Raw genomic sequence first — 15,952 nt, 5'->3', positions numbered from 1 at the left:
TTTAAGCATGTTGAATTTGAGGTGTCCTCTGGGACTCCAGAATGTTAATAGCAGCAGAAACTGGGCAGAGGCCATTTCTCTCCAACCAACTTTTGAGTACTCAGTAGATAATTACATGGCAGAAATATTATAGAATCTTTGTGTTCCCCTCTCTCTTTCCTGTCAGCCATATTTTGAGTATTATTCTGCTGACAATGAGGCAGCAGGTGTGAAATGCAAATCAGTCATTTGTTGCTTTTTAGGGGTACCAGGCTGGAGGGATGGCAGAGTTAAAGACTATTGGTTTATGTAAACTTTTCCATGATTACTGAATTATAATTATATTCCCCACGTATTATTTAATCTGACATTAGATTGTTGAGCAATAGCTATAGTTAATGTGGCTTCACTATGCTTGTGAATTGTGGGGGTTAGCTGGAGACATCCTACATGACCTATCTGGACTTGATGACCTTTTAAACAATTTGATCTTTAATGAGGAGCAACAATACAATTGCAGTATCTGAGGGGGAATGAAGTGGGCCTTTAGTCCAAGTATGGGTCTCCCCACGAGGATAACGAATAACATCGGTTCTGTTTTCAAGTGCGTGTGGCAAAAAACATTTTTATTGGTCTGTTAACACTTCAACATATCTGGCATGCTGGACAAGAAGGATTTAATCTAATTTTAGTGGAGTAAATAGAATGTTGCCCTTCCATTGTATTTGGACTTTCCATTAATAGAATGATGGTTTAGTCATGCCGCTGTCTGTTTTCTTGTCTCCCCTCCCTTCACTGACAGCAGAAGTCAGGGATCAGCTCTACTGAGTAATTTTTGCAATTGTCATCATTTTACATGGTAGGCCAGAGTGTTTTTCTGTGTATTTAAAACTGAAGAAAATATGATTACCACTTTGGGTCCCCTGTGATCACAGGATTCTACACAATTTGCACTCTATAATTTATGACATTTTTATAGCTCACCATTCAGGCTAGCACAAAGCAAAAAGAATGAATCTGTAGAGGAGAAAGAAAAAAGGAAAACTTGAATATACCAATGTGCTGCAGTTATTCATTGAGGTGCAAAATCTTGCAGTAGTTTGTTTTGTTTGAAACAGACTTGACTGCTCTGGCCCCATTTGTTCTCAATTTTTACCAACTCAGTCCTTTTGGTGTTGACATTTTGTACTCTGAAAATTTAAGATGTCATGATGGTGACTTGCTCTCTTGTAAAGTGTTTCTTAAAATGTCAGGTTGCTCTTGTCTTAGATGGATTTTAGAGTCTGCCTCTGATGTTACTTCAACTTATAAACTTCTAAAAATCTGTTGTTTTTTAATTGTTCTATTATAGTTATCCCAATTTTTTCCTGATTGCTCTCCATTGCCCTGCCCACCCCCTGCTTCCACACTCAATCCCCATCCTGTTGTCCTTGTCCGTGCATCATTTATACATGTTCCTTGACTAGCCCTTTCCCTTCTTTCCTCCCTTCTCCCCCACCCTCCTCCCCTCTGGTTACTGTCAGGCTGTTCCTTGTTTCCATGCCTCTGGTTCCATTTTGCTCATTTGTTTGTTTTGTTCATTAGGTTCCTGTTATAGGTGAGATCATATAGTATTTGTCTTTTACTGCCTGGCTTATTTCACTTAGCATAATACTCTCCAAAGTGGTGGAGATTTTTTACATTTTACTTAAATCAACACAGATTTTGTAAATGGATTCAAATTTATTTTAACACATTAAAAGAGAAGGAACAAAAAGACTCATATTAAAATTAAACACCTTCAAATTGGGGCTTATGCTTGGTTTGTGTTCTTGTTTAATGTGCATTTTTATTATTTGGTGTGAAGCTAGTGCTCAGAAAGGTGATATGTGAATATAAGAAAAAACAATAAGAAATGCATCAGAGTTATGCATGCAATCTCCGTGATATATTTAAATACACTCAAAAGCTGCCCTAAGTAGCAAATTTAGCATTTATCCAAATTGGAAAACCAATGAGAGGTTAGCTGTGGGAATGACTGGAGTCTGTATTTGAATTTCCATTTAACATAGATCATTGCTCCAATGTACTCTTGTGGTCATGTGGATAGATTTATGCTTGTCAGTTGCAGAGAGCATTTCTCATTTTTTGGTATGCATCAGAATCAACTTAGGGGAGCCTTTTCACAGTATAGATCTCCCACTGCAAAGATTCTTAGTTGTTCTGGGATAGAGCCCAGTCATCTGTGTTTTGATTCATCAGAATCACCTGGGGAGCTTTACAACACACTCTGGGCTCCATCCCAGAACACTGACTCAGATGCTTCTGGGAAGGCTTGGGAAATCTGTTTTGATGTTCACAAAAGAATGAATGAAAAAAACAACAACTGACTTATCTAGCAGGGATGGTCCTTGACAAACATCATTTAGGGATAAGGTCAAGGTGCTCATGAGAGACCATGAAAAATGAGAATTCTCTATCTCAAATGAGATTATCCTGAGATTGGATGGTAATGACGATGATGATGATGATAACCAAGTGGCTGTAAGTTTGATTGCAGTCTTGCTTCTATTAGCTCTAAGTAGAGGACTTTTGTCCTTGTACTTCTTTATGCTTTTGTAATTTTTGTCTGCTTAATTAACATGATTCAGTAAATACTTGCTCTCATGTTCTTAAAATATTTATCATTAACTAAATGAAGAAATTCTCTAACAATTATGAAGACTTGGACAGAATAAAAATATACTCGGTCCGTGTTAGCTATGCTGATAGAAACCAGCACCTGATACATTTTACCATATTTTCTGAAGGATGAATTTGCGGTGAGATGTGAAATTTCTTTATCGGTCTGTGCAATTTTATAGATTAATTTCAGTTTTAGTATGCTATTATCAATGGCCATAACAGCATGTTTATCACCATCAGAGATATATGGAGAATTTGAATTCCTTTTCCCTTGTTCCATTCATTTATAGAATCAGACCATGAAAAAAACTGGAGTTGGTGAAAGCATTGGGCTAGGAAGATCAGGACTTGAGTTCTAGTATTTTATCTTTAATTAGTGACCTTGGACAAGATACTTGAAGTCTCATGTATAAAAGATAACAGTATGTCTGCAAGCAGGGGACTAGACCAGTTAAACTCCTAAAGACTATTCTAGCTTCAAGTTCCTGTACTGAGTCTGAAGAGGAGAGAGGAGGGGCCATGGCAAGGTCAAGTCAAGTAGGGTAGGCTGGGAGGGGTGGGCTTGAGAGCTCAGGAAGACTGTGTATCCTTCCCAGTGTTGTCCTTCAAATACTGGCTGCCTCTCCAATCTTGTTCCTGGTTGCCATGGTTTTCCATGTCTCCTGGTTTGTAGATTCATGGATTTACTAAATAATGTGTGATAAAGCCTCAGTGGGACCTTTGTCATTTGTGAGGGATTAAAGAAAATTTTATAAAATTATTTGCTGGTTTGGAGAGTTGCAATGCTAAAAACATGTACTTGTTAAGACATGGATATACATTTATGGTTAGGAGGAGTCTTAATGAAACATTCATGACTATTTCCTCCATTACAGTGGAAAATAAATTCAATCACAGTGGGGCTTTTCACTCAATTGCTTATTAGAATGCATTTCTCTGCCTGGGTAATTTAAAGATATAGTTAAAGTTACTTCTGTTTTGCAAAGATATTATTGGACTCACAAATATCCTCTGTTCTCTTGAGAAGAAAAAACTTTAAGATCTTCGTTCTGTAAATTAGTAAAGTAAAGGGAAATGATTACATCATCATATTGCCACTTGCTGCTTGCGACTTCCACTGAAAACAATAACACTAGATGGATTATTTACCGCGGTGGTTTGTGAAGCATAGATTGCTGCTGTCCTGCAAATCTGTTTGTCTCTTACTAGCTCTCTCTGGGGTGGTTTCAGTTTGTGCCTTCAGACCCACTCTCTGCCCTTCTTCTCTGTGACCTGAGAGGCTGCGCTGTATGACACTATCTACCAGTGTCTTAGTCTGTTCAGGCTGCTATAACAAAACACCACAAACATTTATTCTCTGTTCAGGAGGCTGGGATATCCAAGATCAAGGTGCCAGCCATTTCTTTTTCTGGTGGGGAATCTTCCTGGCTTGCAGACACTGCCCTCTTGCTGTGTCCTCACATGATGGAGAGGGAGGACTCTGGTTTCTGTCTATTCTTATAACGGCACTGGTCTCATCATGCGGGGGGCTCTGTCTTCATGACCTCATCTAAACCTAAGTACCTCCCAAAGGTCTCACCTTTCAAGGGCATCATACTGAGGATCAGGGCTTAAACATATGCATTTGGGGGGACACAAACATTCAGTGCATCATAACCAGGTTCCATTGCCCTGCCCTCTGGGATGAAACTGTGCTGGTTTAATGGAAGACACTGGTGGGAAGGGCTGGAGGAGAGTGAAGTCAGGGTGTCTTTCTTCTGGTTCCCACGTGTTGGGCTGCATCTACCGTCAGGCATCCCTTCTTCTCTCCAGTGATTGGTCCTGTTCCCTTGTCCTCCCCTTTAGGCCTAGGGGTGGCACAGCTCCTTCATGCTGTCCTGCTGTCCTGCTGTCCTTCTGCAAGTCTTGACTCTGCAGCACTCTTTTGTAAATACTCACTTATTAAAGTCTCACTCCTCAATTCCCCATTGTAGAGCAGCTAGTTCCTGCTGGGACCCTGACTGACTCACCCTCTGAAGAGATGATTACAAATGACCACTTAAGAATCTGCTTGCAACATTAGTATTCTGTTCATTGCACCTGGTGTTATTACAGTATTTATGTCTTGATTTACTTGCGGAAATGGCTACTTGAGTGATTTGGCTGAGAAGCCACAAACTTCCTTGATTCAAAATACATTTTCCTTTACTTTCTTGTTTTAAAAGTAACAGTCGTTGCTTGGTGGGGGTATGACAAGATGAACATTTTGTATTTTCTGGTAGGATGATAAATTACTATAAACTTGATGGAAAAAACTATAGCAGTTTATGGTAAGGGTCTTTGAAATATCTGACTTGCAAACCTAGCAATTTTACTTCTAGCAATCCACCAAGAGAAAGTAATTGGAATTGCAATGACATGTGCACAAATCACATAATATTGTTATTTATAATAATGCATAATATAAATAATAATGTTCAGCAATGTGAAAATGATTTCATAAATTAAAGTACCTCTATATAGTATACCATGCAGTCATTAAAATTAAGTTTATAAAGAATGTTATATAACATGATAGAAAAATCACTCTACAAAATTTTAAACACAAGATGAACCCAACTATATATATGTATGTAAGGTGTATATATATATGCATATGTGTACATTTATGTAAGGTATATGATTGTCTAGCCACTGTACTATACACCTAAAGTAATACAAAATAATACTGAATGTAAACTGTAAGTGAAAAAAATTATTTAACAATTATTAATTGGGAAAGATTATGGATGACTTGGAGTTTTCTTCTTGTTGTTTTTTATGTTCTATATGTATATATTTCTTTAAATCAAATATTACTTGTCTGTATTTAAACACATGCTATAAATGAGAAAGTATTTCTTTTAATCTGATACCTTCAGAAAAACAAAGGATCTATTTAGGGACTGTAGCATAATCATGATGCTACAGGGGAAACTTCTTTGGTAGCAAACTGAAGGAACTGAGAGACTAAGTCCTAGCCCTCAGGACCAGGGAAGGGTCATGTTGTATTTCACACCCCAGAAGTGTACATTTTAGGTAGCTGCTTTTTCTAACCTTCTTTCACTCCTTGTCAGATGGACCTGTTTGTATATTTCATTTTGCTTAATTTTTTCCTACTTATTTTTTAAAAGACTTTATTTATTTATTTTTAAAGAGAGGGGAAGAGAGTAAAAAAGAGAAGAGAAAAAAACATTGATGTGAGAGAGAAACATTGATCAGCTGCTTCATGTACATGCCCTGTTTGGGACCAAACCTGCAGCCCAGACATGTGCCCTGACCAGAAATTGAACTGGCAACCTTTTGCTTTGAAGGATGACTCCCAACCAACTGATGATCCACACCAGTCAGGGCCTTCATACTTATTTTTAAAGAAGGAAATTTGGATTGCTCTCACATCTACCTAATATGTTAATTTTATTTCTGCTTCTCTTTAGGGAATACGTTTTCCTCATGACACAATCTTTTTTTCTTACCATGCATGGGTTTTAAAATATTCTTCTAGATCAGGTTATGGGAAATTGATTTTACTGCTCATTCTCCCTCATAATTATTCAAACCCTGACTCAAACTCTTAGTTTTTTGTGTCCTGTAGACTTTCAGACATGGAGTTACAGAGTTTAATTTATAGAAGGCAGGGGTGTCCTTACAATTTAGTACATAGCTTGTGTGCTCATGGGTCTCCTGTTAAGATGATGGTATTTCAGGGTAGAGGAAAATAATGCACTATCCAATTTTAGCAGGCAATACTTCAGTAGACAGGTCCTTCAGGTAATTAACTAGCTGTTACCTTGGAAAGTAGAGTGCAGCGTCCAGAAGGAATGAGACACAGTTGACGTGAAGGCTGAAAAGGAGAGAGAAGAACAGAATGCTTGGGTTACTCTCACAAAGCTACATAAACATGAGGTTCCAGCCCAGGAGGAGAAATCTGGGAAAAAAGCACTTGGAAAGGGGAATGGTAGGATGTTGAAGACAAATCCTGCTAACTGTGATACTGCCTAAGTACTGCCTGCTACCAGAAATCATGACCAATGAGCCCATAGAATCGGGTAGTGACTGGTTTTGTGAAAATGGCCTAAAATGGTCACAAATATCATAATAAATTTTCTTTATTGAACATTGTGCTGAGTATTTACTATGCGCTATATCTTTTAATCCTCTAAATGTTGTGAAGTCAATTTTATCATTCTTATTTTATAGGTGAGGAAACTGGGGCTCAGAGAAATAAAGAAACTTTCCCAAGCCATATGGTTAGTAGGTGGTCGAGCTGAGTTTTGAACCCAGAGCATGTCTTCTGCTGACTGTGAAACGGGCATCTCTAGTAGTGGGGGTCCTGGGTTTGAGTTCCTGCTCTGATAGCCACAGCGTGACCTTTTGTAAGCATTGAACATCTCTAATTATCAGCTTCTTGTAATAGAATTCATATTTTCATACAATTTACACTGCCTTAGTTGCATTAGAGTTTGCAAAGTGCTAACAAATCTTTTAATTTTATCCTCACATCAATTCTGAGAAATATAAAGCATAATACCTGTTCTATAAATTTGCTCTATTATTAGGCCTATAAAATTATTTTACTTTATTGGCTTCTTAACTGAGTTTCCACTCACTTAACTTCTTAAGTATATTTTCAATTTCTTTCATGCTAGACTGTAAGTTTTCCTAGAGATATCTAGATAACTTCCAGGATTTCTGTGGCATAACATGAAATTGAGTTATAACCCTCATATCTGGGGCTTAGTCATCCTTGGCTGGTAACAAGTATTTTTCTTGCTCAAAGCTAAGGAGGTCCAAACAAACAAACAAACAAAAAAATATATATATATATATATTTTTTTTTTTTTAAAGAAGGAGGTGATTTACTCTATTTTACAAATCATGAAACTGTGGTTTATGGCGATTGAACAACTGGACCAAAATCACATAGCTGAAGTGTTATAAAGTTTGAATTAAGGGAAAATACATAAAGGAGAAATATTACTGTGGAAACATCTTGGAGCAATATTTCCTATGTTTTACTTCCATTGTTTATTTTTTTCTAGGCAGAAGAGAAAGTATTTAAAATTTTGTTGAGAAGTAGAAAATTACATACCCTTTTCCTACTTTTCAAAACTAATACTTCAGAAAAGTGGAAATAAATTTTATCCTTGCTGTATATGCTCTTCTCCTTCCATTCCAATTTGCATTTAACGACAAGATTATCCCTCCTGCCGTGTTCATTCCATAAATTCACTCTCCTGTCAAAACCCAGCCATGCCACATTGCACAGGCTGAAGATTCTCTTTTCTTTTCTATGTTCACTTCATTCTTTGACATACTAGAAATATTTACTGCATGCTTGAAAGGATTAAAAGACTCACACAGAACTCCCCAACAGTCACTACATCACACTGCAGTAGCAAGCGGTCACAAAGGCAGCCCCTAGTAGCTTGGCGCCCTCACCTCCAGGCCATTCTTTGGTGCTGTGCTGAGGTGGAGCACAGAGCCAGGGCCACAGCCTCCTACTTTAGAGGAAAAGTTCCCTCGGTTCCCAAGCAACACCAACCTCTCTTGCTTGCTGACCTGGCCTGACCCCTTCATAGCTGCACGCTTTCGGCCTGCTTCATACTGCCTAGCACCGTGGTTCTCAACCTTCCTAATGCCGTGACCCCCAACCATAAAGTTATTTTTGTTGCTACTTCATAACTGTAATTTTGCTACTGTTATGAATCGTAATGTAAATATCTGATATGCAGGATGTATTTTCATTGTTACAAATTGAATATAATTAAAGCATAGTGATTAATCACAAAAACAATATGTAATTATATATGTGTTTTCCGATGGTCTTAGGCGACCCCTGTGAGAGGGTCGTTCGACCCCCAAAGGGGTCGTGACCCACAGGTTAAGAAGCGCTGGCCTAGCACAATGCTCTCAGCTTGGAATCTGTCACAAAGAGATGTTGCTTTCCATAGCTTTCCTCAGTGGTAGCACAACTGTATTATTCACATTTACAAAATTTAGTGGCAGTGCAGGCTCATGACTGCAGTGCACCGGCTGAGTCACTTCCAGAGCGCCCTCCAGCCTCGCCCCCCCCCCCCCACCTGTAGGTCCTCTCTGCTCCTGCCAGACAGCTTTTGCTCAAGGTAACCCCTACCTGGTTATGGAGCTCCTAACCACACTTCGAGATCTGGTCTAATTTTCATTCATGCCCGGAAGCTTTCTTAATCACTCCTGCCGCCAGCGGTTTCCAGTTCTGAACTTCTGGGTCAGCTTTTCTCTCTTCACCTCACTTGATGCCTGCATGTCACAGCCTGTGCGTGTACTTTCCTGTGTCAACAAAGTCACCATTGCCTCGAGGGCCAGGCCCGTGGATTATATTTTCTATCTATCACAGGACCTGGCATACTGCTTTTGGGCATAATAGGTACCCAGAAATCTAAGTCTGACAGCATTTAAAAATCTATTTTGGATTGGATAGAAATATTTTCCTATATGCAGTATTACCAGAACAGCTGTTTAAAAACCACCAATTGTGTTATATAGCCAGAAAGTGTCCTGCAGGTGAGCTTGGGCTGTGAGGAAATTGTTGCTGCATAATATTGTTTACTTCTTAAGATATTCTTGTGGTGCTCGGCTCAGCTTTGTTTCCTAAGACTGAATTGCTGAATTCCACCCTGTGACACACCTGGTGCTGCCCAGAGAACTTTTGCTGTTTTCTGGAAGAATGGTCCTCTGATTCCCCCCCTACCCACCTCATTCTCTGGATTACCAGCAACGGGGTGGAAGGAACTGGTTTGGGGAAACATTGTGACACGTGGATTCCTTGTGCATATTTAAGAATTTGGCAGAGAGCACAGGTTGATATATGTCATTTAAAAGAAAATTGCTTTTAAGGGCTTCAGGGGGTATGTGTGGGAAGGATAGGTCTACTATTTCCATAAAAGGGTAATCTTTGTAAAATTTAAATATGCCTATTGCCTGCATTTTCTAGCCCCTCCCCCCAATTAATTTTCTTATTACATGAGAATTTGGACCACTGTGTCTGTTGGATTTTCACATGTTACTATTATTTAGAATCCACTTTTTCTATTGGTGTTAAAATTTCTTGCAAAACTGGCTGTGCTCATGGCTTTTTCTGGTGTGGTGTTCCAGCCCTGGGTATAGGTTATAATGCATAGGGAGCTTAAGTAATTTCTCTACCCTTTCCCAGACCAATTAAATTAAAATCTCTGGCTTTGGGTCTAGGGCATAGGTATTGTAGAAAAAATGCTCTCGCTAGACTCAAATGTACATCTTAGGTTGAGAACTACAGATTCAGTTCCCTAGGATCTCAGCTGGAGCTTGTTGGAAAGTGCCCTCTTGGTGGTGAGCAGCTATATTGATTTTTGCCTGACTTGGTAGTTACTTCTGTATGTTCATTTTTACAGAAATTATATGAGAAGAAACTTAGGAGAAGAGATAATTAGAGGCATTTGGGATTTATTCTAGAGCTCCTTCCTGACCAAAACAAATAGGCGCAGGTTATTAGTTGAAAGCCTAATAATGTCTTATGCTGAGGTTTAGGCTTTGTAAAAATCATTCATGCATTTAGAAATATAGCATGGCCAAGTACCTATTAAACAAGTTGTTTATTTGAGTTGCTGTTTTCTCAAAAATATATAAGGGGTGGTAGGAGGGACAGCCTCAAAATTATATACAGTCAAACCTCAGTTCTTGAATGTCTCCCATCTTGAAAAATTTGGTTCTCAAACAGCCTTCTGAAACAAATTAAGTTTGAGACCAAGGTTCCATGAATTGAGGTTCAAAATTAAAACAATTTTGTGAGGAGGATTTGTCTCAAAAAAAGAAAGGGAAAGCTGCGTTGTGAGTCCATCTAAACTGCGTTGTGATTCTCACCCCCCATCTCAGATCCAAGGAGACTTCCACCAGACATCTAGAGAGCTTAGAGTGTGGCCCTGTGGGTAGAGGGGCTTGGTAGGCTGGTGTCTGTCACCCAATCCCCTATCCCCACTGAGATGTCAAAGGAGCTGGAGGGATGGGATGGTAAGCTGCTGCCAACTCTGATAATCACACTGCCCTCCGATGGAATGAGGATCCCAGGGACCAAATGTGAACTGATGGCCTGGACTGATTCTAGTGGGATTCAGCCAGTGTGTGAGGAGACCATGGCAATGAAGAGCTGTGCAGTGTACACAGGTGGTGGCTGAGGTGTACAGCAGTGGGCACAGAGCTGAGGGTGTTGGGAATGGGCAGCCAATTGAAAGGCGTTGATGAGTCGGCAGGGTTGCTGTCAGAGGGACCCCAAACAGAGTGTCTAGAGGACCCAAAAAGATACATACAATAGAAGATGTCAGCTTTAAATGTCTACCAACACCAGGAAGAATAGCACTCTATCACTATAGCACTCGTGAAGTAGGAATTTCCTCTCTTGCTTCTTTCCCCTTGCAGCTCTCCTCCTGGGTGGGAGACAGGTCAGAAATAGCAGTGGGTAAGTGGGCAAGAAAGAACTGAATGCAGAAGATATTAACCAGACCCTTTTCTAGTAAGATGAGGGAGCAGCTGGCTGCTGGCATGTGGAAGGGAGAAGTCTCAATTTTGAATGAGGATTGATCTGTTGATTACTACATCCAATTTGCTGCTTTAAACAGTGAACTGAGATTGCAATTGTGATTTAAAATGACAGCAAATTTTAAAAAAAATCTAAGCATGACTGTAAAATTCAAGGTCAAGGGAAGGACCTGCCCAGTTTTAAAGAGACAATGGGAAAAGCAAGATTCTGTGATTAAACCCTAGGAGTCCAACTTACGCGTTGTGCCAGTCGCAGTGAAGGGCCACCTGGAGAGAAAAGCAGCCAGTTCCAGAGCAGAGGTAGCTAGAAGATGACTTGGTGTGACGCAGCCTTTGGTTATGTTAGTCAGTATCTGAAAGCACACTTCCTATGGAATGGCAAGCTCTACAGGAAGGGGCAGTGTCCTCACTGTTTACCAAGGAGGGATCATTTTAAGGGACACACGGGGGAACAATTTTCAAATACTAGTAAGAGTTAAGCATTTGTTTTAATGTATTATATTAGTCAGGACAAACTAACTGCTATCATAAACTATCTCACAATCAAAGCGAGTTAAAACAGTAGAAGGTTGTTTCTCACCTCATTTTATAGGCCAGTGTCAGCTTTGGTGGGGGTGGGTCCTCTGCTCCATAGTCATTCAGGGATTTTGAAATCATACCCCTTCTATTCCAGGGCTTTAGGTTCCTTTAGGTCTTTTTGTTGGCTTCCTCCAGCCACAGACAGAGAAAGAGAGGACATTCAGGTCATGGAAGGTGCCAAGAATGACTTCTATTCACACTCTATCAGCCAGAGTCAGTCATGTGACCCCACCTACCTGCAAGGGAGGCTGGGAAATGCATAGTAACTGTGTGACCAGGAGGTGAAGGAAAAATGGGGTGGGGAGGCTTAACAGTGTCTCTCTTCATGCATCCTTTGTGAAAAAGATAGCTCATCACATTACCGACTTCACAGATACAGTAGTATTGCTTAGGTGAAGCTAACATAGTAGAGCCACCCTATCCAGCAAAGCTATCATTTAGCATGATAGACAGGCAGATAAAGTGCTTCCCAGACAAGGGAAAGCTAAAGGAGCTCATCATCACCAAGCCATTATTATATGAAATGTTAAAGGCTCTTATTTAAGAAAAAGAAGATCAAAACTATAAACATTAAAATGACAACAAACTCACAATTATCAACAACTGAATCTAAAAAATGAAAACAAACTAAGCAAACAACCATAACAGGAACAGAATCATAGGTATGGGGATCATTTGGAGGGTTATCAACTGGGAAGGGTAAGGGGGAGAAATGGGGAAATGGTGCAGGGGTTAGGAAGCATAATTGGTTGGTACAAAATAGACAGGGGAATATTAAGAATAGTATATGAAAGGGATACCCTGGCTGGTTTGGCTCAGTGGATTGAGGGTCGGCCTGCGAGCTAAGTGTCGCTGGTTCGATCTTCCAGTCAGGGCACATCAGAGAAGGAAAACTCTGACTCCAAAAATCCTCCGCTGCCTTGTGGCATACCTCTTCAGGGGAAAGGCTAGGGGAGTAAACCCCGACAGAAAATCCGGAGCCGGAGTCCCTAAGGCGGTTTGACGTTGTAGTCAACACCGGCAACTCCTGCGGCGCACCTGAAGCCAAGCTGTATTGACTCCGTCTTTCCCTTGGATCCTTCAGCTGCGAAGAGAGGGGGGGTCTGCTGCATGGGCAACAGCACACCCTCCATATCACCCTGCCCAGGCTCTGTAGCTTCAGCTCCACTGGAGAGGACACTCCAGCGTCATCGCAAGATGTCGATTCAACATGGGAGGAGACAGATACCGTGTCACTCCCAAGTCGGACTGCACAACCATTCTCGGCGGTGCAGATAGACTCTTAAGAAGCTACACCATCGTCTCTCGAGATGGACGGCTGCCGACGAATATGAAAGGGAGAAGCCAAAGAACTTATATGCATGACCCATGGATATGAACTAAGGGGCAGGAGGATTGCTGGAGGGAAGTGGGGTACTGGATGAAGGGGGGCAAAGGGAAAAAAATTGGGACAACTATAACAGCATAGTCAATAAAATATACTTTAAAGAAAAGAATTGTAATTCACTTCCTGCTGACCACATGACTCCCTGAAGACAGGTTCCTGTGGGCAGAGAGTAGGTGGGGGTAAGGCTGACTACAAAGGACACTGGTGAATGTGGTGGGGAAAAATGCCATTATGTAAACTCAGAGTGATCCAGGTCTATTCAGCCTTCATACATATCTGTTTAGGACACAGCAAAGGAGAAGCAAAAACAAATTAAAACACTCTTTCCCTTCGGGACATTTCACTCTAATTAACTAGAAATGAAGCTACTTAAAATGAAGATTTTGTTATTGACTTATTATCAACAGTTATTTCTTACATGAGAAAAAGTAGGATTTTCTGGAGTGGATTTTCTTTTTTTTTTTGAGTGGATTTTCATAAATAAATTGGTTATTATTCTTTATATTTCATTTTTATTTTAAAATTTAAAATGTTATCAACTTATTATTAACAGTTATTTCTTGGTTAAGGAAATTAGAATTTTCATTTGTGCATTTTTGTTAATTGGTTACTAATGCTTTGCATTTCATTTTCATATTTATACTGTGAGACTATTGATTTTTTTTTTTTTTTTTTTTTTTGCCTACTTTGTTGTTATGGTCACTTTCTATAATTGGGGTGGGTAAGAGCTGACCTGAAAGCCGGCCACCTGGGACAGATTCCAATCTGTCTCCCACTGGCTTCCTGAGTTGGAGCAAATTTCTCAATCCCTCCAAGCCTCAGTTTTTTCACCTGAAAATGTCAGCAATATTAGTACCTAACTCATAGGATTATTGTGAGAATTCTGTGAGTTAATATCTACAAAGCACTTACTATGTAGTATAGTACATATACTACATATACTATGCTATATTTGTTTTTGGCGTTAATCTTTAACAAGTGGTACTTATTTTCCTTTCACAGTGGTGATGCAATTTCCTTTTGGTATAATATTTTAAATTAAAATACAATGATCCTTTCAAAAGAGAAACATTAATAAATAAGAGCATGTGGAGTGCTATGACCAGAACTGTGATCTTGGTAAGCAGATTATTCACGTGTGGACTTACTTTCCCATGGGCTGATGGATGGCTTCCTCATATAATCAGGCAGTAGATCTGGCTTGAAGATGGAAATCAGTCAGCAATGAGTGAAAGCCTTTTTCTGAGAGCAAGTATAGTGTTTTGCTACAGTACTGTTGAAACAAAACCAGCCTAGAACTGGTACTCCAAGAGGCTTGGTTTCTGAGCAAGTTGAAATATAAAAGCACAAAGACCAAATATCACCTGTTTACTGCAAGAAGCCAGCAGGAACGCGATGGCTTTGGCTCTGCTAGGCACGTGGGCTGCGAAGAGTGAAACCCCTGACTTAGGCAGAACTGCCCTGTAGCCCACGTGGCACCTGCTGGGGCTGAATTCCCCCAGAGGAGGAGGCCTGCTCAAGGGAGGCTCTGGGCTGGAGCAGTAGAGAGAATGTGCGCCTGCGTGAACAGGTGCTCTCTCTAGAGGAAGAAAAGTGAGTTGAGCAAACTCATCCTTTCCATTCGCCTCAGTTGTGGAGGCAGAAAAGCTGCTTCTCTCTAATAAAGCTCCAAATTACAGTGCTCATGATTTGGCCTCCTTTGTAATCTTATGACTTATGACGCCTGCACTGCTCTTTCTAGCATTAATTAACTACCTGTGACCTCACTCACCAGAGTGTTTTCCGCAATTTCGGCATTCTTCCATGGATCCTGGTGAAGCTTCTGCTTCTCCACCCACAAACCACCAGGGAAAAGGTCCAGGTGTTTTCTCTTTATGAGGAAGGAAGAAAATGTAGTAAAGCCCTTATTTAAAAAAAAAAAAATCAATTCATGGCTGATCTTACTTGCTATGATGTAACTGGTGTGTGTGCGGGGGGGTGGGGGAGGGAGTTGTGTGTGTGTGCATAGATAGGAGGTAAGTTTTGCTGTTTCTTGGCCCTTACGAAGCTAAGATAAATTATACATTAAGCAAACTCACAAAATTGTTCCTGAGCCTTTTGAGAAATGTAGGTAAGTCTTTGAAGTGGGACAAAGTAGTCTTTTACTGTTAATTTTACGAAGTGCCAATAATCTTCCATGCCTTTTAAAGAGATGCTTATGTTTTTTATTATACAAGGCTATTAATTTTTAATGAATGTTTCTAGATGTTAAGTGCACAAAATTATTAACTAGTAAAAGCACTAATTTTGTGAAACTGAAAAACAATTGCACAGAGTTATTTATGTATGCTTTATTTTGTTAAACTTATTATTAGGCAATGGAATAATGTCATATTTTTGCAAACTGTTTAACAATAGTTATGAGTAGCAATTCCCCATAAAACCAAGTGGCAAATAGTTTTATTTTTTCAAATGTTTGCTTTGGAAATAAAAACATAAATATTGCTGTATGCAAAATTACTTTTGCAACATGGAAATTTTGATAAAAAAATATTTTCTCTATGTAGCCCAGTGGTACTATATATTTTCAAGATTCTAATGACATACTCAGGAAACACTCATGAATCAGTAAGCATCTAACATAATAATATTTTACTCTGTGTGGCCTTAGGAAAATCACTTCACATTTCTATTTTCTACTTGTCTTTGGAGAAATAGAGATCATGATATTTTATTCAATAAAGTCTTTCAAGCTCTTTGGGATAAAGAGTATGCTATTTCTTTATTCTTTTGAGG

At 39.7% G+C, this 15,952-nt stretch overlaps 1 protein-coding gene and 1 long non-coding RNA gene across 3 annotated transcripts in view; one reads left to right on the top strand and one right to left on the bottom strand.

Annotated features, from left to right (window-relative positions):
* SLC35F4 (solute carrier family 35 member F4) overlaps positions 1 to 15,952 on the top strand; it is a 192,360-nt gene that overhangs the window by 34,000 nt on the left and 142,408 nt on the right. The window lies entirely within an intron of this gene.
* Positions 6,173 to 14,388, bottom strand: LOC150016826 (uncharacterized). Of its 2 annotated transcripts, XR_016509823.1 has the most exons (3): positions 14,326 to 14,388; positions 11,792 to 11,919; positions 6,173 to 6,505 (listed from the first exon to the last, which is right to left on the bottom strand). It is a non-coding gene; the product is annotated as an uncharacterized LOC150016826 (long non-coding RNA). The 2 variants fall into 2 exon arrangements; XR_016509822.1 differs by lacking the exon at positions 14,326 to 14,388 and having other exon boundaries at positions 11,792 to 11,978.

Source organism: Furipterus horrens, unplaced genomic scaffold (assembly GCF_987537825.1).
Source record: "Furipterus horrens unplaced genomic scaffold, mFurHor1.1.pri manual_scaffold_3, whole genome shotgun sequence".
NCBI lineage: Eukaryota > Metazoa > Chordata > Mammalia > Chiroptera > Furipteridae > Furipterus > Furipterus horrens.
Note: the sequence above shows the minus strand (reverse complement) of the source record. Positions and strands in the feature narration are given on the sequence as shown.